The 27,711-nt window shown below is 40.3% G+C and overlaps 1 protein-coding gene across 2 annotated transcripts in view; it reads right to left on the reverse strand.

Moving 5' to 3' along the window:
• The window catches only part of ZBTB8A (zinc finger and BTB domain containing 8A), a 58,830-nt gene that overhangs the window by 16,166 nt on the left and 14,953 nt on the right, over positions 1 to 27,711 (reverse strand). The window contains exon 2 of one of the 2 annotated variants that reach the window (XM_006054645.4): positions 26,810 to 26,910. The gene's annotated coding sequence lies outside the window, so the exon portion shown is untranslated. Of the gene's footprint in view, positions 1 to 19,727; positions 20,274 to 26,809; positions 26,911 to 27,711 lie in introns of those variants that run through there. The other variant, XM_044937975.2, reaches the window with a different exon arrangement.

A 27,711-nucleotide genomic window follows, 5' to 3' on the forward strand; every position in this document is an offset into this window, starting at 1 on the left:
CCTGGGGTACCAGCATCTTCAAGGTTTTCTTGTTGAGTATTATCTTCAAGAAGTTGCTTTCTTCTTGTCCTCCTTATAGTTAACCTTGATGTCATGGAATCATCCTTCACAAAGTGCACATTTTCTCCAGGCTGCATAATACTCAAATTATGCTTATGCCATAATTATCATGTTAAAAAATAACCATGGATTAAAGACCTAAATGTGAGACTGGACACTTTTAATATAAAATTTCTAGAGGAAATCATAGGCAGAACACTCTTTGACATAAATCACAGCAATATCTTTTTTGATCTGTCTTCCAGAATAATGGAAATAAAAACAAAAATAAACAAGTGGGACCTATTTAAACTCAAAACCTTTTGCATAGCAAAGGAAACAATAAACAAAATGAAAAGACAACAGACGAATTGGGAGAAAATATTAATATCTGCAAGTGATGTTACTGATATGGGATTAGTCTCCAAAATTTACATACAGTTTATGACACTTAACAGCATCAAAACAAACAGCCCACTTAAAAAAATGGGTAAAAGACCTAAATAATCTCTTCTCCAAAGAAGACCTGAAAGTGAAAGTCACTCAGTTGTGTCTGATTCTTTTCGATGCCATGGACTATACAGTCCATGGACTTCTCCAGGCCAGAATAATGGAGTGGGTAGCTGTTCTCTTCTCCAGGGAATCTTCCCAACCCAGGGATTGAACCCAGGTCTCCTGCACTGCAGGAGGATTCTTTACCAGCTAAGCACAAGGGAAGCCCAAGAATACTGGAGTGGGTAACCTATCCCTTCTCCAGCAGATCTTCCCAACTCAGGAATTGAACTGGACTTCTGCACTGCAGGCAAATTCTTTACTAGCTGAGCTAAAGACAAACAGATAGCCAATAGGCACATGAAAAGATGTTCAACATCACTAATTACTAAAGAAATAGAAACTACAAGATATCTCTTTAAGCCACTCAGAATGGCTATCATAAAAAAAATTCATAAACAGTAAGAGCTGGAGAGGTTGTGGAAAGAAGGGAACCCTTCTACACTGTTGGTGGGAATGTAAATTGGTACAGCCACTATGGAGAACAGTATGGAGGTTCCTAAAAACACTAAAAATAGAGCTACCAAATGACCCTGCAATCCAACTCCTGGGCATATATCCGCAGATAAACATGATCCAAAAGGATACATGCACATCTATGTTCATTGCAGCACTGTTTACAATAGCCAAGACATAGAAGCAACCTAAGTGTCCACGGACAGAGGAATGGATAAAGAAGATATGGTACAAATACACAGTGGAATACTACTCAGCCTTCTTTTCATTAAAAACAAAGAAATAATGCCATTTGCAGCAACACGGATGGACATAGTGAGTGTCATACTGAGTGAAGTCAGTCAGACAAAGAGAAATATAGTATGATATCCCTTATATGTGGAATCTAGAAAGAAATGATACAAATGAACTTACTTACAAAACAGAAAAGAGACTCACAGACTTATAGAAGGAAATTATGGTTGCTGGGGGGAAAGGATAGTTAGGGAGTTTGGGAAAGACATGTACACACTGCTATACTTAAACTGGATAACCAACAGGATCTAATAATGTATAGCCCATGGAACTCTACTCAATGTTATGTGACATCCTGGATGGGAGGGGGTTTTGGGGAGAATGGATATATGTATGGAGGTAAAGAACCGCCTGCCAATGCAGGAGACTTAGGAGATGCAGGTTCAATCCCTGGGCTGGGAAGATCCCCTGGAGGAGGACATGAAAACTGCTTCAGTATTCTTGCCTGGAGAATCCCAAATCCCATGGAGAGGAGCCTGTCAGGCTACAGTCCATAGGGTCACACAGTCTGAAGTGACTTATCATGGCACAGCATGGAGGGTTCCCAGGTTGTGAAGTGGTAAAGAATCCGGCTGCCAGTGCAGGAGATACAAGAGACTGGGTTGGGAAGATCGCTGGGTTGGGAAGATCGCCTGGAGTAGGAAATGGCAACCCACTCCAGTACTCTTGCCTGGAAAATTCCATGGAGCCTGGCTAGCTACAGTCCATCAGGTCGCAAACAGTTGGACATGACTGAGCAACTGAGCCTGCACACGAGCACGGATACGGGTATGGCTGAATCCCTTCACTGTTCCTAAAACCATCACAACACTGTTAATCCTCTATACCCCAATACAAAAGAAAAAGTTCAAAACAAACAAACAAACCCAAATAACAATTATATTTAAGATGCAATTTTTTAAATGGCATTTCATATCTTACACACTTTTCTCTCCTAGAATGAACGTGTGGAGTGTCTAATCTGAATACAGCAGCCAGAGCAACCTTTCTACAAAATGAAATCAAGTCACTTCTCTGCACGAAACCCTCCAAAGTTCCCCATTCAACCCCAAAGTGCCTCTCTTGACCTGCGAGGCCCTACCCCATCTGCATCCTGTCCCTCACTGTACCCCTCTGCCCGCATCTCCTCTGTTCTAGCCCTCACACACCGCATTCCAGCTCCAAAGCTCATTCCCAAACATTTAAGGCAAGTTCCTGCCATGAAGCCTTGTGGTACTATTCCCTCTGCTTGGAAATTCTTCCCCCAGATACACACATAGCTCCCATTCTCACATTTTCTGATCTCTGCTCACATGTCACCTTAACAGAGAGGCTTTATCATTCTATGCACCTCCCCCTACTCTTTATCCTCTTATTTGATTACTCTCTGTTGTCTCCTTCTAGAACTTAAGGTCCTCGAGAGTAGAGAGTTTGCCTGTTTTGTTTACTTATATTCCCAGGTCCCTGTACAGCACTTGAGCACACAACAGGTGCTTAATCAATGCTGTTGAATGAAAGAGTCAAAAATATTAAAAGATATAAGGAAATTGTTCGTTATAAAGAAGAATTAGCAGGCATGACAAGCAGGGAATTAGAACCCCCCAAATTTGAGTAAAACAGAATAAAAATCTAATAGGCTATTAAATAAGCATGTTTAAAACGATCAAAGATAAAACGTGACATACACTAGCATATAGTCGTGAACACAGACGCTAGAACCAGGTAGCTTGACTGAAATTCTAGCTCTTTCACTTAATAGCTATGTGAACCTGGGCAATGTATTAATATTTAACCTTTGTATCGCTGTTTCCTTATCTGTAAAATAGAAGCAAAAATAAGCATTCATTTCATAGGATTACTGTGAGGACTGAATGAGTTGATGGACTGGGTTAGCCAAAAATTCTTTCAGGTTTTCCCGCAACATCGGCTGCAAAAATCCGAACGAACTTTTTGGCCAACCCAATATCTACAGCACTTCAGTGTTTGGCATGCAGTAAGTACTTCACAAATGTGGTTCTTGGTGAAGTACTACTTCAGCTATTTTCCTTTTACTTTACTATTATTATCCACAAGAATGGGGGGAAAAAGGCAGGTTTGAAGAGGAATCAAATGAACATATGAAAAATATAAGTAATGAAATTAAAACACCTCATGCTGCAAGATGAGTGCCCCATTTGCAGCTTCATGTCCACATTCCTAGCAGGAAGAAGATGCAAAGACAAAAGGCAATTACCAGGCAATTTTTATCTTTTTTATTGGGCAGGGGGAAGGGTTTTCCAGATGCCACGTCCAGGGAACTTGCAACTCAACGACTAGAATCACGTCACCTAGTCTTTAGGTGTGCACTTTCACTAATGGTATATATCAGTTTCTACTTCTCAGTTTTTGCCAACACTTAATATCATCAGACTTTTTAAGTTCTGCCAATCTTATGGGCATACAATGGTATGCTATTGCTTTTATTTGAATGGGCTGAACAACTTTTAATGTTTGTTGACCTTGATTAAGTGAATTTCCTTGCTCATTACAATGTTGCTAAGTACAACTGCGTAACAGCTAACCACCAAAACAATGTTATACAATAATTAAGTATTTATTTAGCTCATGTGCTTGTGAGTTAGATGGGGCAGCTTGTCTGAAGTGGCTGTTACTACATGGTCTTACATCTTCCTCCTGGGACTAGGAGGCCAACCTGGACAATTTCTTCTCACGACAATGGCTAAAGGACATAAACCCAAGTGGAACTACATGAGGTCTCTTAAGGCTTAGGCTTGTAACTGCTACTGTGTTACATGTACTACGTCCTAACAGACTAAAGCAAATCACGTGGCCAAATCTAAAGTACAGAGGAGAAGAAATATCTTCTGGTCTGTTAGTGGGAAGAACTGCAAAGTCATATAGCAAAGGGTGTGAATGTTGGTAGGGGGTGATGAACTGGGGCCAATAATGCTGTCTACACAATATCCTTTCTTATTTTTTAAACTGGGTTATCTTTTTCTTATTGATTTATAGGTATCCTTTATATATCCAACAAACTAATCCTTTATCAGTTATAAGTCTTGCAGATATCTTCTCCTATATGTGGTCTGTCTTTTTAACTCCCTTAACGGTAGAGTTTTTTATTAAACAGCAGCTTTTAGTGTTAATAGGGTCAAATGTATCAGTCTGTTAACGTGCTTTCTCTATCTTGTTTAAGAAATCCCTATCTCAAGGACATAGAGTTTTTTTTTTAATTAACAAAGTTCTGTTTCTCACTTTTAGGGTTTTAACTGACTATTGATTTTGCATATGGTATTCTAATATATTTCATAAAGAAACCAATCTTTCTGGCACTATTTATTGAACAGAAAATCCTTTCCCTGCTAATTTGTAATGCTACTTCTCTTATATATATCTAGTTTCCATAAATTCATGGGTCTATTTCTAAGCTCCCTTTTTGGTTCAATTCATCTATTTCTCTCCCCCAATACTGCACAGCTTTAATTACTAAAACTCTAAATTGAGTTTAAATTTAAACTCCAAATTTAAACTAAATTTAGAAAACTCAAACTCAAACTCTCCCTCATAAGTCTCCTTCAAATAACATTAAAAAATATGATTGTCTCTTGTTCTTCTATATAAAAATTATGATAAGCTTATCATATTTCACTTTTAAAATATCCTATAAGGATTATTTCTGGAATTGAATTTAGAGATTAATTTATGTGAGGCCATACATCTTTATAATACTGAGTCTTTTTCTTTAAAAATATTCTTTCTTTTTTTTTTCTTGGACACACTTCATAGCATGTGGAACTTCCCCAACTAGAGACTGAACCTATGCTCCCTGCCATGGAAGCATGGAGTCAATCACTGGACCACCAGGGAAATACCTCTAATATTGTCTTATTATCCATGAATATGGTATAATTCACCACTCATTTAGGTCTTCTTTCATATTCTTCAGTAATGTTTCCTTATTTTGTTTATGATCTTGAATGTTTTTTGTTAGATTTATTTCTGTTGCTTATAGGTTTTATTGCTATAGTGAATGGGTTAGTAGGCTTCATGGGCTGAGTGGAAATGCTGCTAAAATCTTACCATTAAGAATGTTTAGGGGCTTCTCTGGTGATTCAGTGGTAAAAGAATCCACCTGCCAATATAGGAGACAGGGGTTTGATCCTTGGTCCGGGAGGATTCCACATGCCATAGAGCAACTAAGCCTGGGCACAACTATCGAGCTTGTGTTCGGGAGCCGAGGAATTGCAACTACTGAGCCCATGTGCAGCAACTACTGAAGCCCATCAGTCCAGATCCCATGTTCCACAACGAGAGGCCATCACAGTGAGAAGCCCATACACTGCAAGTGGAGAGAAGACCCTGCTCATCACAACTAGAGAAAAGCCCGAGCAGCAACAAAGACCCAGCACAGCCAAAAATAAACAAACAAATAAATTAATTAAAAATTGGTATCATAAATGAGTGCTAAATTGTATTGAATGCTTATTCTGTATTTATATGCTTTTTTTCTCTTAATGTGGCTATTGGTTTCCCTAGGGCTGCTGTAACAAAATACCATCAACTGGGTGACTTAAAACAACAGAAACATACTGTCTCACAGTCTGGAGTCTAGAGATCTGAAATCAAAGCCAGCAGGGCCAGGCTCCCTCTGAAATCTTTAAGAGAGGAATCCTTTGCTTTTCCCTGTCTTCTGGTGGCCCCAAGTGTTCCTCAGCTTGTGGCTGCAGAACCTCAACCTTTGCTCCATCTTCATAGGGCTATCTTCTCCCTGTGTGTCTCTGTGTCTCCACAGGGAGATCTCTCCTGTATCGTCACAATGTCTCCTTATAAGGACCCTAGTCATTTTGAATGAAAGCGCCATACTCCAGTATGACCTCATCTTAATTAATTACACCTGTAACAACCCTATTTTCAAAGAGGGTACTGTAGGTTCAGACTTCAATATATCTTTTTAGGAGGAACACAATTCAACCCATAACAATCTATTAAAATGATATATTACACTAATGGATTTTTTGGATATTGAATCATCTTTGCATTCCCGGAATACACACTAACCCAGTCTTTATTTTTCTACTTATTTAGAGGCTGAAAAGATAAATCTTGTGCTTTTCCAATTCTCCAATAACATATGTATAAACCAAGTAGTGGGTTGAATACCGTCCCTTCAAAATCCATGTCTACCTGGAACCTCAGGATGTAACCTTATTGGAAAGAAGGTCTCTGCAGATATAATTAGGATGAACTCATACTGGATTAGAGCATGTGTTCTAAGTCACTTCAGTCATGTCCGACTCTTTGTGACCCCATGGACTGTAGCTCTCCAGGCTCCTCTGTCCATGGGATTCTCCAGGCAAGAATAATGGAGTGGGTTGCCATGCCCTCCTCCAGAGGATCTTCCCGACCCAGGGATCAAACCTGTGTCTTTTATGTCTCCTGGATTGGCAGGCGGGTTCTTTACCACTAGCACCACCTGGGAAGCCCATACGGGATTCGGGTGGGCCCTAAGTCCAATGACTGGTGTCCTTATACCAAGAAGAGAGGATGCATAAATACACACAAGGAAGAAAGCCATGTGAAGAGGTAGAGATTGGAGTTACTCAACTACAAGTCAAGGAATACCTGCAACCACCAGAAGCTGGAAGGATTCTCCCTGGAGCTTTTGGAGGGAGTGTGGCCCTGCTGACACTTTGGTTTCTGACTTCCAATCTCCAGACTGAGAGAATAAATTTCAGTTGTTTTAATCCACCCACTTTGTGGTGCTTTGTTGTAGCTCACCCTAGGAAGCTAATATAAACTGCACGAAATTGCCAATATCAAACTGTAATAAATAAAAACATTAATTTCACTTAGTTGACCTAAATCTTGATTTAAAATGAATTGGTGAGGGACTTCCCTAGTGGTCCAATGGTTGACTCTATGCTCCCAGTGCAGGGGTCCCAAGTTCGATCCTTGGTCAGGGAACTAGATCTCACATGTTGCAGCTAAGAGTTTGCATGCTGCAACTAAAGATCCTGCCTGTGGCAACCGAGACTGAAGATCTCATGTGCCACAACTAAGACCCGGCACAGCCAAATAAATAAATATTAAAAAAACAAATAAATGAATTGGTGAAAAGGGAAAGTATTTGTTTCCGTATTAACAGAAGAAGCTGTAGCTATTTAAAAGTTGCTATTCTAACTGTTTCAAAGGGCACTTTTGGTTACTGGCCTGTTATGTAATTTCCCTTCTGTTTACTCATTATTCTATTCCTACTACTTCCCCTACTCATTCAATACCTTTTTCTGGAAATAGCTCCTCAACTTTTCTTAAGAAGATCAACCTTTCAGTTCTTATGGGTCTGGAAGATACTCACTCGACTCATTACTCCAGAGGGCAACTTGTGACCTTGACCTGGCAAATCAGAGTACTGCATTCTCATGGCCAGTTATTGGTTTGGGGATGGACATACCAAACAAGGCCACAAAAGGAGGTTCAATCAAAGCAAGTCTTAGCATTTTTTATTGGACAACTAGGAAAGAAGACCAATCTTATGAGGATGTGAGCCTGCAGCTATGCAGATTTTCTGCCACCATAAGAGAACCTACATGAGAAGGGATCAACACTGGGGAAAGCAGAGCAGAGAAATAGACCAGATCCAATCGACATCATTTTTCTCTAGACCAGAGGCTGGTCATTCATTTCTGTAAAGGGCCAGGTGGGAAATATTTCAGGGTTTGTGGGTGTGAAAATGTGATTTATAATAAATATGTATTTTGGACTTTGTCCATGGTTCCTGGCTCACAGTTCTCCAAACCCCTGGAATTTTCTAAGCGGTGAGAGCAATGGGAGCATCTTGTGTTATATTATTCGAAATCACATCAGAGCCATGAAGGTGAAATGGGGATCTTGTTACTTATAACAAGTTCCTTTCAACCGTAACTGAGTTTATGTTAATAAGGTGACATTTTTTTTGACTATTTATTTGGCTGCACTGAATCTTAGTTGTAGCATTCAGGATCAAGTTCACTGCCCAGAGATTGAACTTGAGCCCCCTGCATTGGGAGTGCCAGGTCTTAACCACCAGATCACCAGGGAAGTCCCAATAAAGTAACTTTTGGAAGTCCCCTAAAGAATGGGGGATTGCCAGGGAGAACAATTAGTGGATTAACAGTCCCACTTCATGACCTCTGAAGAGGAGAGAGAGGCTGGAGGTTGAATCAATCACCAATGACCAGTGATTTAATCAACCACACCTATGTGATGAAGCCTCCATAAAAACCAAGAAGGATGGGGTTCTGAACTTGCAGGCTGGTGAACCAGAACTCACCCACTTGCCAGCTCCAAACTCCACAGACCAGAAGCTCCTGGTTTCAGCACCTTGTCCTATGTCTCTCTTCATCCAGTTGTTGATTCATGACCACTTAATACCCTTTGTAATGAACCAGTAAATTAACCAGTTTTCTGAATTCTGTGCTCCACTCTCGCAGCTTAATCAAGGAGGGGGTCCTGGGAACCTCTGATTTATAGCCAGTTGGTCAGAAGCATAGGGAACAATCTGACTTGTGATTAGCATCTGAAATAGGGGCACTCTTGTGGGACTTGAGGTTTGGGGGGAAAACCCACAAATCATAGTGGGTCATAGATCTCTTTCACAACAATTCAGCTTCACCACTATGTTACTCAACTCAGAGCATAAAAACATCTAGACAATATGAGAAGGAATGGGCATGGTTGTGTTCCAATAAAGCTTTATTTACAAAAACAGACACAGACAGGGGACTTCCTTTGCAGTCCAGTGGTTAAGACTCCACACTTACAACACAGAGGGCTCCAGTTCAACCTCTGGTCCGGAACTAAGATCCCACATGCTGTGCAATGTGGCCCAAAATCAAACAAACAAAACCAGACACAGGCTCCTTTCGCTAACCCCAGCCCTAGGCTCAGTCATACCTTAAGCTATATTGATCCTCGGACTTTACTTGGGCCAATAAATGTCCTTTTCCTTAAGTCAATCTGAGGTGGTTTTGCTTTTAACTTGTAACCAAATAATCTCAACTTACGTTATATCTGAAGATTCTGAATTCTCTGTTAACTTTCATCTAGCTATTAGTGTAACTATTCCTTAAAATCCATTCTTAACCCTGAAAGGAATCAAAGTTAGTTTCACAGAGGAAAGATAAATTGATGACCAAGTCATTGCCAGTTCTTTTTCAGACATGTCTTACATAAACACTAATTCTATTTTTAAAAGATTTAATAAAAGTTAATTCCTTGGGGGAGAAACAGATTTTCTTTTTCAGTCTAAGTTTCAACAAGAATTTGCTATGCAGGCAATTTGTAGACATTCAAAGTGAGCATCAGTATTGTTAAGAGTTGCAAACAGTAGTCACTGTGTACAAATTTAAACAGGCTCCTCACTGAGAGTTGATGGGGAGTGGGAGGATGTTAAAAGTGAAAGTAAAGTGGAAAATTATCTTCTCCTGACTGCAGAGACTTGAACACTGTTTTGAAAAGCAGAAGAAAGAACAGAGGACCTCTGAAAAGGCTGAGAGCTGGGGGAATGATTTTAGCAACAGACTGTGTCAAAGGGCAGTCACATGACTCTTTCCTAAAGTGAAATACCTCAAGTTGGCAGATGAGCTCCTAGAGCTATGTACTCCGGTCCTGGAAAGAAAAGTATACTTCCACGACAGGATGGAGACTGAGTTCCAGGGGCTTAATGAAAAGACTCCAATAGATAAAAGGAAGGAGGTAATTCACACACACACAACTAGGTAACAAACATACGGCAAGGAAGAGAAAAGGAACGATCATGGATGACTCCAAGTTTTACGGCCTGAGTACTGGCAAAAGGGACTTGCCATTTGTTGAAATGGGAATGACTAGGTGAGAACCAGGTGGTAGGGGCTGGTACCTGGAGCTCAATTTTGGACACGTTAAGTTTAACATGTCCTGTTATTCATCCAATAAGAGATGAAGAGTGGGCAGCTGGGCACATGAGTACAGTTAAGAAAATAGGTCCAGGCTGGGGATATAAGATTGGGAACCATCAGCATATAGATGGTATTTACAGTCATGAGATTAGATGTGATTACAAAGGAGGAGACTACATAGAACAGATACAAGTCCTTGGCACTCTTAACATTTAGAGAACACAGAGATAAAGAGGACCAAGCAAAGATACCTGAGAGGAAAGCCAGAAAGAGAAAAAGAAATATCCTAGAGGGGAAGAAAGCGTTTCAAGGAAGAAAGAGTAGATCAAGTGTGTTAGTTTTGGTAAGATGAGGACGAAGGGTTGACCACTGGATTTATCAGTGGAGAGTGTGTGTATGTGTGTGTTAGGGTGCGTTTAAGGGAGAATAGGATGAGAGAAAGAAACACACACAACTCTTTTCAGAGTTTTGCTGTAAAGGGAAAGAGAATAAGGGAGGAAGTGATAGTAAGGGAAAATGGGGTCAAGGCTGAAGAAGAATTTGAATATTTTGTAAAGAAAAAAAAAAAGATAACTGAAGAAATAAACTTCCAGATGAAACAGGAAGAGATTGAGAACACATTAAAATGGTTACTATTAGAAAGGATTAGTGAGGGATGGGAGGAGTGGATACCCTCTTTGCAATAGGAAGAGACAGTGACAAAGTGTACAGACAAAGTGTACTCCCTGAGAAGGGAGTAGTATGGGAACTCATTACAGATGCCTTTGGTCTCTAAGTAAACGTCACTATTTGTGAAAATGATGAGGATGGGGTAATACAGTAGAATTACAGTCATTAAATATAAAAAGGTTTATCTGATTTTTAATCTACTCTGATTTATACTTTTCACTCAAATCACAAGATTAAAGTATCACAAGATAAACTGAGCTTAACCCATAGTAGATAATAAATATTCACTGGATTTGTATTGGTGAAACTGTTGCATTGCTAGACTATAGCATCTGACAAGCAGGAGAAATTGCTGTTTTTCCTTAACCTACCCATCTAGGGTTGAGTAAGTTTGTTCTTTGCTCTTGCCAGGCTTTCGTAACTAAGGCAACAGATTTTGGTTTCTGTACTGATCATTTTTTCGATGATCCAGTGGATGCTGGCAATTTGATCTCTGGTTCCTCTGCCTTTTCTAAAACCAGCTTGAACCTACTATGCCAAAGCCTTTGACTGTATGGATCACAATAAACTGTGGAAAATTCTGAAAGAGATGGGAATACCAGACCACCTGACCTGCCTCTTGAGAAACCTGTATGCAGGTCGGGAAGCAACAGTTAGAACTGGACATGGAACAACAGACTGGGTCCAAATAGGAAAAGGAGTATGTCAAGGCTGTATATTGTCACCCTGCTTATTTAACTTATATGCAGAGTACATCGTGAGAAATGCTGGGCTGGATGAAGCACAAGCTGGAATAAAGATCAAGATTGCTGGGAGAAGTATCAATAACCTCAGATATGCAGATGACACCACCCTTATGGCAGAAAGTGAAGAAAAACTAAAGAACCTCTTGATGAAAGTGAAAGAGGAGAGTGAAAAAGTTGGCTTAAAGCTCAACATTCAGAAAACTAAGGTCATGGCATCCAGTCCCATCACTTCATGGCAAATAGATGGGGAAAAAGTGGCTGACTTTATTTTTCTGGGCTCCAAAATCACTGCAGATGGTGATTGCAGCCATGAAATTAAAAGATGCTTACTCCTTGGAAGGAAAGTTATGACCAACCTAGACAGCATATTAAAAAGCAGAGACATTACTTTGTCAACAAAGGTCCGTCTAGTCAAAGCTATGGTTTTTCCAGTGGTCATGTATGGATGTAAGAGTTGGACCATAAAGAAAGCTGAGCACTGAAGAATTGATGTTTTTGAACTGTGGTGTTGGAGAAGACTCTTGAGAGTCCCTTGGACTGCAAGGAGATCCAACCAGTCCATCCTAAAGGAGATCAGTCCTGGGTGTTCACTGGAAGGACTGATGTTGAAGCTGAAACTCCAATACTTTGGCCACCTGCTTGCGAAGAGCTAACTCATTTGAAAAGACCCTGATGCTGGGAAAGATTGAAGGCAGGAGGAGAAGGGGACGACAGAGGATGAGATGGTTGGATGGCATCACCGACTCAATGGACATGGGTTTGGGTGGACTCTGGGAGTTGGTGATGGACAGGGAGGCCTGGCATGCTGCAGTTCATGTGGTCGCAAAGAGTCAAACACGACTGAGCGACTGGACTGAACTGAACTGAACTGATCATTTTTATCTATTGCATACCTATTTAAGTCAAACAACTGCCCTTTTGTATTCGCTATGTTCTGATAAGTAGAGTCTGGGGCCGAGAGTCTGAAATCTCATGACCCAGGATCTCTCATCAGTTAATTTCCTGTAAGCTGTGCTAAATGGGTCAGAATGGAAACAGAAGACCGGAGGAAGAGAGAAATTTCCAGCTTCTAGCTCTCACAGTTGTAATAGTAGCACGATGGGATGATTCTGGACAGCAGCTGAGGCAGATACAGAATCTTTTTGGTGATTCAAGTTCTGACTGAGGTGGCAACTCTTCAGCAGATCCAAGACTGACTGTGTCTCCAGAAGGGCAGCAGGCAGCACACGCTTGTGGGTTGCGCTTTAAGGGCTTGTGAACGCTCAAGCCCTTGTGGTCTCTGAGTATCATCTCCTTCTTCTTTTTTGTTCCTCCAGTCCCCATCCTGATTTGTGCTCTTCCAGACCTTCCCACACCCTTGCAATTTCCTGTAGTATATTATCTCTGTTTGGAATATCTGGAATGACTTCCATTTTCTGGATAGGACTCTTACTATACAATCTTAACAACACAAAAGGTCCCAGGAAATAGACCCTCCAAAATATGATTTGGGGATTGGTTTGCTGACTGTTTGAGCTTGAACAGAGTGATGGGCTTACTGTCAATGGAAAATGGAAATGTAGTGGCATTATGATTACCTACCTCATCACTCATGTTTGCTTAGGATGAAGTCCTATCAAAGGCAATGCTTTGGGAGACCAAGTGGCTGCTGCATTTGACCATCATGATAGTAATGATGACTACAAGGACTTGGGAGACCATCTGTTTCTGACTGTATTGAAGCACTCAGAGAGAGGAAATGATAAGTTCCAGTCTTTAAACTCAAGTCACCATCAGAGAATCAGAGAACTTTGATGATGACCCTAAACGAAGCTCTCTGTGAAATCACATGGCTCATATAGCTGAAAATTAGACCCCAAATGTGTAGGTTGCAAAATAACAACACGGGTTTTTTTAACATCCTGACCAAGTCTCTGATGCGACAGGCACTGATGGTGAGGGAGAACCTAAGATGTGGAATGGGAACATCTGAATAGATTCTGAGAACCTTGAACCTCTAAATTTCCAAGAGCCTCCCTCACCAAGGAAGCTGCCTGTCCTTCTTAGTCTGAGGAGACCAGCCTTCCTTTTCCTGAAGACAGAAGAAACTCACCTGAGGCAACTACTTTGCAAGGAGATGCCAATTTTCCTCCAGACACACCTCCCCACTTCGCACTACCACCAGACCATGGCCAGAGTCAGATCTCAGTATTTCCCAGGGAGGATAATGTAAAATTATCATGCAGGAAGAGTTGTTAGTGAGTTAAAGCACTTAGGAATGTCTCTGAAAATGTTTCACTGGCTGACCACAACTTGAACTCAAGAGTGAACTATATTCAATGAAGTTGAGATGCCAAAAATTCTGGAATGTAGAGGAAGAAACCCAAATGTCCAGAAGACACTTCCTTCACTTAGATATGGAGGTTATCATCTGTAGGATGGGGATGACAGGAGAAAAAGTCCTCACTGAAATGGGACGATAAGATCCCAGAGTGGCAAAGGCCAGGTGACAGTGGTTAAATGCTGGTGACGATGTGCATATGATTACCATAGTATACAGCAGGGATCAAACTGCCAACATTCATTGGATCATGGAGAAAGCAAAAGAGTTCCAAAAAAACACCTACTTTTGCTTCACTACTACACTAAAGCCTTTGTGTGTGAAAAGAGTACATCAAGGCTATATATTGTCACCCTGGCTTATTTAACTTATATACAGAGTACATCATGTGAAATGCCAGGCTGGATGAGTCAAGACTCTCCTGGAGTCAAGCCAGGAGAAATATCAACAACCTCAGATAGGCAGATGATATCACTCTAATGGCAGAAAGTGAAAAAGTGAAAGTGTAGTCGCTCAGTCATGTCCGATTCTTTGCAACCCCATGGACTGTGGCCCACCAGCTTCCTCTGTCCAAGGAATTCTCCTGGCAAGAATACTGGGCAGAAAGTGAAGAGAAACTAAAGAGACTCTTGATGAGCGTGAAAGATGAGAATGAAAAAGCTGGCTTGAAACTCAAGATTAAAAAAAACTAAGATCATGGCATCCAGTCCCATTACTTCATGGCAAATAGAAAGGGAAAAAGTGGAAATAGTAGCAGATTTTATTTTCTTGGGTTCCAAAATCACTGTGGGTGGTGACTGCAGCCATGAAATTAAAAGACGCTTGCTCCTTGGAACGAAAGCTATGATAAGAAAAGCTGGAACATCGTATTAAAAAGCAGAGACATCACTCTGCTGATAAAGATCCACATAATCAAAGCCATGGTTTTTCCAGTAGTCATGTATGGATGTGAAAGTTGGACCATAAAGAAAGCTGAGCACTGAAGAACTGATGCTTTCAAACTGTGGTGCTGGAGAAGACTCTTGAGAGTTCCTTGGATAGCAAGGAGATCAAACCAGTCAATCCTAAAGAAAATCAACCCTGAATATTCATTGGAAGGACTGGTGCTAAAGCTGAAGCTCCAATACTTTGGCCACCTGATGCAAAGAGCCGACTCATTGGAAAAGGCCTTCTAGCTGGGAAAGACTGAAGGCAAAAGAAGAAGGGACTGGAAGAGGATGAGATGGTTAGATAGTATCACTGACTCAATGGACATAAATCTGAGCAAACTCTGAGAGATAGTGGAGGACAGAGAAGCCTCGCATGCTGCAGTCCATGGGGTCACAAAGAGTCAGACGTGACTTAGTGACTAAACAACAACAGCAGGGATCGATCTTTGGTGATGGCTAACTGATCTTGCTGTCTCTGGGAACTGTCTAAACAAACAGCTTACTCAAGTATTAACTTGGTCTATATAACAAAAAACCAACCAGCCACCAAACAGAAACTAGGTCTACTGAGCAGGAATCTGATTTGTTTTTTGTTTTTTGTTTTTAGGAATCTGATTTGGTTTGTCATATTGGAGTATGATAGCCTGCCATCGATAACTCAGACCTAAGCTGCTTTACAGAACTGGATTTATAGAACATTTGATTGAAGAAGGACACTACATTCCCACAAGTACATATTAAAAATCTCCTCTGAGTCTTCCTCAAGGGACCTGAAATAATGTCCTAGTAGGTCATTACTAAATGAACGTAAGTGAAGCCATTTACTAGGATGACTGGACACTAGGAGAAAGGAACTATCTAGATTTTTTAGGGACTGAGAGATACTGGTTCTGAATGTGTGTTAATCTCAGGGTACCCAAAACGACACTGTGATCCACCAATCAAAGTAGGCATTTATTGAGGCAATGTTAATGGAGTTCTGGCCTGTGTCTATCTCACCCTATGGTTATTTTTCCTATTTCTGAAATACATTTCCAAAAACCCTACTTAGCAACTGGCAAAAACCCCACTGTAGCTCGCTGATCATGGTATGGGAGCTATTATGATAAGGGGCTTCCCTGGTAACTCAGCTGGTAAAGAATCCACCTGCAATGCAGGAAATCCCAGTTCGACTCCTGGGTTGGGAAGATTCGCTGGAGAAGGAATAGTCTACCCATTCCAGTATTCTTGGGCTTCCCTGGTGGCTCAGACAGTAAAGAATCCGCTTGCAATGTGGGAGACCAGGGTTCAATCCCTCGGTTGGGAAGATCTCCTGGAGAAGGGAATGGCTACCCACTCCAGTATTCTTGCCTGGAGAATTCCATGGACAGAGAAGCCTGGGGGGGCTAGAGTCCCTGGGGTCGCAAAGAGTTGGACATGACTCGGAGACTTTGGAACAAATAGAAATTCTTAACTTTCCTTTCCTACCAGCATAAACCAAAACCAACACGAAATCCCTTGGAAATATACAGAGATTAGTGTCACCATCAAAGGCTTCAAAGATGTTAGGGTAGTGATTCCTATCACTTCTGCATTTAATCTGCCTCTCTGGCCTCTGCAGAAGGTGGACAGGTCTTGGGCACTGACTGTAGATTTTAGTATGCTTGTTCATCATTCAGTCATGTCTGATTCTTTGTGACCCCATGAACTGTAGCCCACCAGGCTCCTCTGTCCATGGAATTTTCTGGGCAAGAATACTAGAATGGGTTGCCATCTCCTTCTCCATTAGTATGCTTACTGTTGCTACTGCTAAGTCACTTCAGTCGTGTCCGACTCTGTGTGACCCCGTACACGGCAGCCCACCAGGCTCCCCTGTCCCTGGGATTCTCTAGGCAAGAACACTGGAATGGGTTGCCATTTCCTTCTCCAATGCATGAAAGTGAAAAGTGAAAGTGAAGTTGCTTAGTCGTGTCTGACCCTCAGCGACCCCATGGATTGCAGCCTACCAGGCTCCTCCATCCACGGGATTTTCCAGGCAAGAGTACTGGAATGGGATTAGTACAATCAGAATTACCCAGTGACTAAGCATTATGCTTAGTCACTGGGTAATTCTGATTGTAGCTGTTGTTCCAGATGTGATCTTTCTATTGAAGCAAATCAACATGGTACCAGGCCCTTGGAATACAGCCATTGACTTGAGAGATGTTTTGTCTCTATATGGATTAGCAGCAGTTTGTTTTCACCTATCAGTGACAACAGTTCACTACATCGATATTACAATGCTGATTGGACATACTGAGAAGAAAGTAGCAAGTATCTTAGATACCTTAGTAAGAAAAATGTATGCTAGAAGGTAGGAGACAAACACCGTGAAGACTGAGAGTTTTGCCTCCTCATTGACATTTTCAGAGGTCAAATGATCTGGGACATGTCAGGATCAGTCCAATGTAAAATGAAAGACAGGACTTCCCTGGTGGTCCAGTGGTTAAGAATCTGCCTGTTAATGCATGGGATGTGGGTTTGATCTCTGGCCCAGGAAGATCCCAGATGCCTCAGGGCAACTAAGCCCATGAGCCACAACTACTGAGCCTGTGCTCTGGAGCCTGCGAGCCGCAACTACTGAGCCCACGTGCAGCGGCTACTGAAGCCCACGCACCCTAAAGCTCATGCTCCACAACAAGAGAAACCACCACAATGAGAAGCCCACACACTGCAACTAGAGAGTGGCCCCTACCCTCCGCAACTAGAGAAAGTCCTCACACAGCAACGAAGATCCAGCATAGCCATAAATAAATAAATAAATATTTTTAAAGACTTGTATCTAGAATAGATAAAGACTTCAAAAACTCACTAAGAGGACAAACAACTCATTGGCAAATGATTTGAACTGATATTTCACTAAAAGACACACAAATTAGCTCATAAAAAAATGTTCAATATCATTAACCATTAGGGAAACACACAATGAAAAATGAAATGTCATTACACACCCACTGTAATGGCTAAAACTAAAAAGGCTGATAGTACCAAGTGTTGACAAGGATGTGGAGAAACTGGATCTCACACACCGTTGGTGGGAATGTAAAATGATACAATTACTTTGGAAAATTGTTTAGCAGTTCCAGTAAAGTTAAACCTACTCCAGGACCCAAGAATTCCATTCCTAAGTATTTACCCTAGAGAAATGAAAATATATGTCTACAAAGAGGTTTGTACAAGAAATTAGAGCTGCTTCATTCACATTCATCCTCATCTAGAAAGAAATGTCCATCAACTGGTGAATGGATAAATTGTGGTACATCCATACCAAAGAAGAGCAGTGAGCAACAGAAAAGAACAAACCTCTGATACACAAAATGACATGAATGAATATCAAAAGCATTAGCCTCAACAAAAAAAGCTAGATAAAAAAGAGTCAATAGTGTGTGATTCCAGTCACATGAAATTCTGGAAATGGGCAAGACTAATGTAGAGTGACAGAAAGGAGACTGATAAAAGGCATTGGGTGGGGGCGGGGGGAATAAGAGGGAAATTCTGGGTGATAGAAATGTTCTATCTTATTTTTGGTGATTGTTACACATGAATACATATCAAAACCCATTGAACTTGTACACTTAAAACACTGTACCTCTTATTGTACGTAAATTATACCTTAATAAAGTAAAAAAAAAAAAAAAAAACACTCCTAGAAACAAGAGAATATACGAAGATATCCAGTTATAAAACACACAAAGTGAACACACAAAAATGAGTAGCTAGCTATCCAATGCAATGAAAGGTTCTCGCAAAATTGTTAAAATTAAATATCTTAAGAAATATGCAGGAAGTTTAAGAAGCATGTGATAAAACTCTATAAGGAGGATCATAAAAGAACACTTGAATAAACAGACTAATGCCTTGGCTTTCTTTCTGGCTCTGCTCTTACCAGAGGGATCTGCTAAAATACAAGTCATTTCATCTCATTCCTCTTCTCAAAACTTCCAGAGGTTTTCTTTTCAGAAAGAATTCCAAAATCATTACCCTCATCTAAAAGGACTGCAAGACCTTTCCTTCCATCCCCTACCTGCCCCTAGCTCTAGCCTCAATGGTCTTGATGTTTCCCAACGTGCCAATGCACTCCTGATAGCCCCTGTGTCAGGAACCCTCCTCACCCAGATCTTCACATAACTTGTTCCCCAACTTTAAACAAATCTTTGCTTCAATATCACTATTAGGGGTTACCTTGGCAAGTCCATCTTTAGTATGGGAAGTTTCAGTTGATCACTATGACTCAACAGCTGTTGTCAATAGAAACTATGTCAGTTTAGAAACTAGGAGAAAAGATTAAAAGGAAACATGATAGTTGTCTTCCAATATTGAAGAACAATTACGTGGAAGAGGAAGCAGAATTATTATTCCAGCAGCTCCGGTAGACGAGTCCTCTGGACTGATCACTAGAACCTTAAGTTCCACAAGGGCTGACTGTTCAGCACCCCTAGCACAGAGCATGTCTGGCACACAGGTGCTCAGTCATATTTGTTGACTAAATGTTTCGGTGTGGTTCTGAAAAGCAAAATGGACCAATGGATAGGACTCAAAGGAGGCAGATGTTAACTCAACATGAAGAACAGTTTCTTAAAAATGAGAACTTGATGGGATTTTTTGAACTCAGATGTCTTGATCTAGTGCCTTCATATTTATATGCAAGCAAACTAAGGTTTGGAAAGTTTTAAGTCGGTGGTTATTTTACTGCTTATCTCGGTCCATTAGTGGGCTGTGAAATCAATTTAGTGGGTACAAGCAGGATTTTAAAGAACACAAAATAGAATTTAAAATATTAGAGCTTATTGCAAGTAGCAAGAATTCTTACCTGATTTTTCTGTTTCAGATAGGGAGAGATTAATATACAGAATCCTAGGTGTGTATAGGTCAAGATGTGCTGTGTTTAGTCGCTCAATCGTGTCCAACTCTTTGGGATCCCATGGACTGTAGCCTGCCAGTCTCCTCTGTCCATGGGGATTCTCCAGGCAAAAATACTGGAGTGAGTTGCCATGCCCTCCTCCAGGGGATCTTCCCAACCCAGGGATCAAACCCAGGTGTTCTGCATTACAGGCTGATTCTTTACCAGCTGAGTTACCAGGTAAGTCCTGGTCAAGATGTAAAATGTAGTATATCTTAATGTTTTGGTAAAAAAACCAAAAAACTATTTTGAGTAATACCAGGTTAAGCTGCTCAACACAGAATTTGCCCCCTTGCAAAGTAAAGAGTTCTATTTGCAGTTGAGATAGAGGTAGAATGTCATTGATTTAGGATGGAAACAGCTGGTGAGCGGTGGCACTAGATGATGTCAGGAATTTATATTTTTTCATTACATTTGTGTATATTTTCCAAAATGATCACACATCCTTTTTAAAGTAGTTTTAAATACATATATATGAAACATATTTTACAATAGAAATTAGAAATTAGAATTTTTAAAGGGAGATGAGACGGTTTCTGTAGGTTTACACTGAGCACCATTTGTACTGTAATCCAAGGCAAGAACCAAAACAAAACAGAGAAATAAAAACAATTTATATAATGCTCACAACATTTGCCCACTATGAAATGAGCATTTTTCTGGCGCTAACTTCTAGGAGGAATCTGTATGTGAATTCTTCTGAGGGCATTAAATGTCATTATAGAGAATATTCGGACCAATACAATAAACTTCCTGTCTCCTTGCCTTTTATCTTTTACCCTTCAATCCGTCCTGAAGTATGTGATCTTTCCAGATTCTCCTGTTTAAAATTCTTTAGTGCTCCTTCCTGCCTCCTTGATAAATATGGACTTGATAAAGTCCATATTTCTACAAATGGATTTAATACCCCTTGGGACCCAACTTCTGCCAACCTCTGTATGCTCATCTTCCAGCTACCTACCTCCCACTCTTAAGATCTATGCCATTCCCAGGTACATTATACCCTTCATGCTGCCAAGCTTTTTATATATTGTTCCTCTGCTACAATTAAAACCACCCTTCTCAGTCTGAGAAGCTCGTACTCTTCCTTCAGAGTCAGCTCAAACACAGCATCACTTGGGAAGCTTTCCCTGACTTTCCTGGGTTCATGCTAATTGCTATTTCTTCCAGGACCCATTGCACTGTATACATGTATGCCATGGCAATTGCTGGAATGCATTTTATTTGCCTGCTTGGGTGTGTGCTTCCCTGCTACACTGTAATAATCACACGAGGAGAGACCATGTCTATGTGTATGGTGGTGGTGGTTTAGTCGCTCAGTTGTGTCTGACTCTTTGCAACGCATGGACTGTAGTCAGCCAGGCTCCCCTGCCCATGGGATTTTCCAGCCAAGAATACTAGAGTGGATAGCCATTTCCTTCTCCAGAGGATCTTCCCCACCCAAGGATTGAACCTGGGTCTCCTGCATTGCAGATGGATTCTTTACCAACTAAGCCACCAGGGAAGCCCAGCCTTGATTTAATGTTTGAGACATTCAATAAATATCTTCACTAATGTCCTTACTGAACTAACAAGGTTCTTTTTTTTTTAAATTTACTTTTAATTGGAAGATAACTGCTTTCCAATGTTGAGTTGGTTTCTGCTGTACAATGATGTGAATCATCCAGAAGTATACATATATCCCCTCCCTCTCGAACCTCCCTTCCACCCCTCACCTCATTCCACCCTTCTAGGCTGTCATGAGCTCCCTGTGTTATATAGCAACTTCCTGCTACTTTACATACCATAATGTATATGTTTCAATGTTACTGTCTCAATTTGTCCCACCCTTTCCATCCCCTGCTGTATCTATATGTCTTTATTACTGCCCTGCACACATACAATGGAATATTACTCAGCCATGCTGCTGCTGCTGCTGCTAAGTTGCTTCAGTCGTGTCTGACTCTGTGCGACCCCATAGACGGCAGCCCACCAGGCTCCTCTGTCCCTGGGATTCTCCGGGCAAGAACACTGGAGTGGGTTGCCATTTCCTTCTCCAGTGCATGAAAGTGAAAAGTGAAAGTGAAGTCGCTCAGTCATGTCTGACTTTTCGCGACCCCATGGACTGCAGCCTACCAGGCTCCTCCATCCATGGGAGTTTCCAGGTAAGAGTACTGGATTGGGGTGCCATTGCCTTCTCCAACTCAGCCATAAAAAGGAACAAATTTGAGTCAGTTCTAGTGAGGTGGATTAATCTAGAGCCTGTTATACTGAGTGAAGTCAAAAAGAAAAAAACAAATATTGTATATTAATGTATATATATATAATCTAGAAAAATGGTAATAATGAACCTATTTGCAGGGCAGGAATAACAGAGATTATTTACATGACTTTCCCTATATCCTGACTTTAAAGTCAAGGACATTCTATAATTAATTCAATGAAAACATTTCAAAGGCAAACTAAGCCAATATGCTTTGAGTACATTGTTCTTTAGAATTTTCTCTTGACATGGGATTCAAGCTGATTGAATATCACCTTTTTTGTGTGTCCCTGTTGTGAACTATACATAATTTTACTGTGACACCTTTCACACTAATTTTTGTACCTATCTTTTCCTACAAACTCTTTGAAGGCAGGTATAGTTATAGTCATTTTATTTTTTTAATCTCCATTTTATGGCACAGAGTCTGATCTATAATCTATTAAAAGTTTGTTCCTGATAAAAATATATCTATTTTAGCCCCAAACCTAGCATTTAATAGAAGTTATCCAGTAAAGTCAGCAACAGAACAAGGATGCCATCTATTCCCACTACATATTATTTAACATTGTTCTGGGGACATTAGCCAATGCAATAGGACTTGAGAAAGAAACTAGAGAAAGGAGAACTAGAAAGTAGGAGGTGAAATTACCACTGTTTGTGGATATGACTGTATACCTGGAAAATGATAGAGAATCAACTGTAAAATTACCACAAACAAAAAGAGTATTAACGGGGGTAGGAGATTATGAAATGCATATTAGAAATCATTAACTCATTAATTTATATATGTGTGTGTGTGTGTGTGTGTGTATGCAAAAAAAAAAAAATACCAGGTAAGAAATATAATGAAATAAAGGACTCCCGTTTTCAACAGCATTAAAAATACAAAACACGGAGGAATAAATTTAACAAGAAATGCATGAGACTTATAAAAAAAACCTAAGAACACAAGAGAAGACTACAGAAAATCAAATTCTTTGAACAGGAATGTTCAACATATTAAGATGTCAATTCTTCCTAAGTCATTTTATAATATAACATGATCATAATAAAAATACCAGTAGGTCATTTTAAGATCAATACAAGTTGATGCTAAAGTTTTATGGAAAAATAAATATACAACAGCCAGTTAAATTTTGAAAAAGAATGAAGAGACGGAATTAGCACCAACAGACATTCAGTTATATTACATACTTCATCAATAATTAAAACTGTGATGTGATGCTGATGATAAAGACACAGACAGACCAGTGGAGTATACTAGGAAATCCAGAAAAGCACCCCAATATATGTGGGAATTTAATATATGATGAACCTGTGGTAAAAAGATGAGCAATTTACTAAGTGGCACTGGGACAATTTTTAGCCTTCTGGAAAAAAAAATAAGCTGGATTTATACCCCCATCTCATACCACGATAAATGCCATATGGATCAAAGACCTAGGTGTGAAAATAAGTCCATAAAAGTGCTAAGAAAATATATAGAAGGTTTATAAACTCAAATTGGGAAAGGCCTTTATAACCATGACTCAAAATACAAAAGCCATAAATGACTGATACATGTGACGACATAAAGATAAAACAAAATTCTGTACGACAAAATATACCACAAAAAAGGAAAAGACAGATGACAACATGGCAAAAACATCTTTAGAGAAATGGCAATCTCCATAATATACACTAAGCTTCTAAGAAATTTGCTAGAGAATGATTACCTAAGAAAAAATAAGATAAAGAACAGTTCACAGAAAAAGAAATACAAATATCATATGAAGGGATGTTCAACTTCAGTCATAAAAATATAAATGTAAATTAAAACTATATTGATGTTTCAGTTTTCCTTTCTCAAATGAGCCACAAAATCCAAACATTTGATAGTATTGATAAGACTGTGGGAAAGTAAGCACTTTCAATCTTGACTGGTAGGAATATAAATTGGTGTCATTCCATGGAAGGCAATTTGGCCAACAGTTCTCAAAATGATGAATGCATATATTCTCTGACCAAGCAGCTTCACTCCTGGGAATTTATCCTACAGGCATACTAGTACATGGGGCTTCCCAGGTGGCAAAGTAGTAAAGAATTCGCCTGCCAATGCAGGAGATACAAGAGATATGGGCTTAATCCCTGGGTCAGGAAGATTCGCTGGAAGAAGAAATGGCAATCCAGTCCAGTGTTGTTGCTTGGGAAATTCCATTGACAGAGGAACCTGGCGGGCTACAGCCCATGGGGTCGCAAAGAGGCGGACACGACTGAGCAGCTGAGCATTAGCACTAGTACACTGGTACACGATCGATGGGACACATGTACACAGTTATTCACTGCAGCACTGTCTACAATAGCAAAAGGTTAGAAAAGTGTCCATCGGTAGGGGAGGAAAGTCATATGGACAGACGGCTAAGATACCAATATGACACATGATACACATAGTTAAGTCTTTTTAAAAAGCAAAGAACACATGCAAAAAATATAAGGGAAAAAAGTGGAAACTCCGGAAAACCAGGACAGTGGTTGCTAACTGGAGGCAAGCTGGGATCTGGGAGATAGAGGCAAAGATGGAGGGGAGACGTTATATGGTATACTTTTTTAACATTCTGAGTTTGGAATTATATGAATATATATTAAAAAAATTTTTAAGTGTGTCAAACAAGTGGGTGAAATATTAACTATCAGTCTCACATTTATCCAGATCTAGGTTGTAATTCATGATTAACATATCTTGGGAGCTCACAGAGTAATAATATATTCTGTGTCTACTTATATCAAGATTCATGTGCCACATGAACAAATGACAAGCTCACATTCCATTATGAAACGTCAGGAAGTTATATTTCTTGGAAGAAAGAGAGAACAAACCAAGCGAGTGCTAGGTGAACAAAGAGCTATACTATTGCAATTGTCCATCTGCTTACTGGTCTAAACACAGTGATGATGGCAGGAACGGGAAGGAAGGAAAAGATACAAATGACCTAAATGGAATATAAATCCTTGGGTCTTGATGGCTGATTGAAAAATTCTACTGCTTATGTTCAGAGAGCCCCACTGCAGTCTCCAGAGCTCTTATAACTCTTATTCAACTTGCCTAATTGTACCAAAGTGTACCATGATTTGTAATTGGCTGTGGAAGGCTAGAGAGAAAGAAAGAGAACCCAGTGATTTGGTGTTTAGCAGTATCACTAACAGAAATTAGAAAGCCAAGTTAGGGAAAAAGCAATGACTTAGATTTTAAGTACATGCTGTCTGATGTGAGTGGGAAATCAGGTAGCTGTGGCCAGAGGGCTACTGGAAATCCTAGTTTGAAGTTCAGAGGGGACATCAGACTTGAAGGTGGTGATGTGGGAGAGATCTGCAAATAGAGAAGAGGCTCAGAGGAAATATGGGCAGCGGGGAGAAGCTGGAGGACCACCCTGATTGTGGAGCAGAATGGGGAAGAGAAGGCAGAGTTACAGAGAAATATAAGAAGAATCAGGAGAGCATGTGACAGGTACACCGAGGGTGAGGAGCTTTAAGAAGCAGTGAAGCAGTCTACACATTGAGAAATGGAAGGGGCACAGCAGTAATAATAGTAGCAATGTGCTCTATCTCCTGAATCCTGACACACAGCGACCTAGAAGGTAGACAGCATTGTTAGCTCCATTTTACAGAAAAGAGTATTAACCCAGGGAATCTGCTGGTGGTCCAGTGGTTAGGACTCTAAGCTTTCACTGCTGAGGGCTGGGGGTTCAATCTCTGGTCAGGGAACTAAAATCCCAAAAGTTGCAGTGAAGCCTAGAGGAAAAAAAAGTGGGGAGGGTATTAATTCAGAAAGTGACTTCAAAGCTGCAGGATGTCACTGATGAGCTATAGTCCTTCACTGCTTTCTTGGGAGAGCGGGAGATCAGAGTTCTGCCACTAGTTCTGCCACTAAATTAGCTATATGTACAGGGACAAGCAACTTCACCTTTCTAGGTTTCATTTCCTTCTCTGAAAATTGAGGGGATTGGTCTAGATAATCTCTGCTGCTGCTGCTAAGTCACTTCAGTCGTGTCTGACTCTGTGCGACCCCATAGATGGCAGCCCACCAGGCTCTGCCGTCCCTGGGATTCTCCAGGCAAGAACACTGGAGTGGGTTGCCATTTCCTTCTCCAGTGCATGAAAGTGAAAAGTGAAAGTGAAGTCGCTCAGTCGTGTCCGACTCTTCGCGACCCCATGGACTGCAGCCTACCAGGCTCCTCCGTCCATGGGATTTTCCAGGCAAGAGTACTGGAGTGGGTTGCCATTGCCTTCTCCAAGATAATCTCTAACTCTTATGTAATATGAGTCTTTGATTAAAGCCAAATGGAAGAGGGATTCCCCTGGCAGTCCAGCAGTTAAGAATCCACCTTGCAATGCAGGGGACTTCGATTTGACCCCTGATTGGGGAACTAAGATCCCACATGAACTGCAATTACTGAGCCCGTGAACTCTGGAGCGCATGGGCCACAACTAGAGAATCAACGTGCCACAACTAAGACTCAACACAGCCAAATAAATAAATAATTTTTTTTAAAGGCACAGTGGTAGAGATATATATACACAAGATGGGCAATGAATTGAAAATTTAGCCATAAGTGAGCAGGAAGACCTGGCCAAGATCAGAATGTTGAATGTTTTATATAGTGAATTTTCAAGCAATAAAATTACTTATTCTGATATATAAAATCTATAATTGAAAAACTCTTTTTATCTATATATTTCAGTTAGTATCAACAATTAAAATTTTTCATACCTGGAAATTTATAAATACTGTTCTTGAAACCCTGCTAAGCTGGTTGAATAGAATAAAAATAGAAGAGTCCAAGTGACGCAGTCTGTATATGAAGGATTGTCCTGTAGAAAGAGAAAAGAGCTATTTATAATAAACATTTGTAATAAGAGACAGAAATGACTGCTAAGGTACATAAATATTTATGGAAATAAATTAAATAGGAGCATTTATCAAGTATCATTTCTTTAGCATATAAAAACAGATCATCTAGCACAGAATATTAGTTAATGGGAATCCTGAACCTCTTAATATTAAAGTCTGCAATAAAGATTTCCAAAATTAAAATATATTATGGCAGAATGAAAGCAAACATACTTTTCAACTTTAAGAATAAAATAAACTTTTTAAGACAACAGCTGTTCAAAGGCTGGCCAACAGATGAAATACCAAGATAGCAACATATGTTCTATTACCCTTTTCCTACAAATGACATCAATATGATTTGCAAGAAAACCAAACAGAATAGCTTTAAAGATTCAACTTACAAAGTTAAACATTTCTTTAAAACTCTATGGTTAACAGGGAAGTGGAGGAAAAAGTCCTACTACATATGTTCACAAAGTCCCATTCAGTTCAGATCAGATCAGTTGCTCAGTCGTGTCCGACTCTTTGCGACCCCATGAATCACAGCACGCCAGGCCTCCCTGTCCATCACCATCTCCTGGAGTTTACTCAAATTCAGGTCCATCGAGTCAGTGATGCCATCCAGCCATCTCATCCTCTGTCATCCCCTTCTCCTCCTGCCCCCAATCCCTCCCAGCATCAGAGTCTTTTCCAATGAGTCAACTCTTTGCATGAGGTGGCCAAAGTATTGGACTTTCAGCTTTAGCATCAGTCCTTCCAAAGAACACCCAGGACTGATC

This window comes from Bubalus bubalis, chromosome 2, assembly GCF_019923935.1.
Source record: "Bubalus bubalis isolate 160015118507 breed Murrah chromosome 2, NDDB_SH_1, whole genome shotgun sequence".
NCBI classification, from domain to species: Eukaryota; Metazoa; Chordata; class Mammalia; order Artiodactyla; family Bovidae; genus Bubalus; species Bubalus bubalis.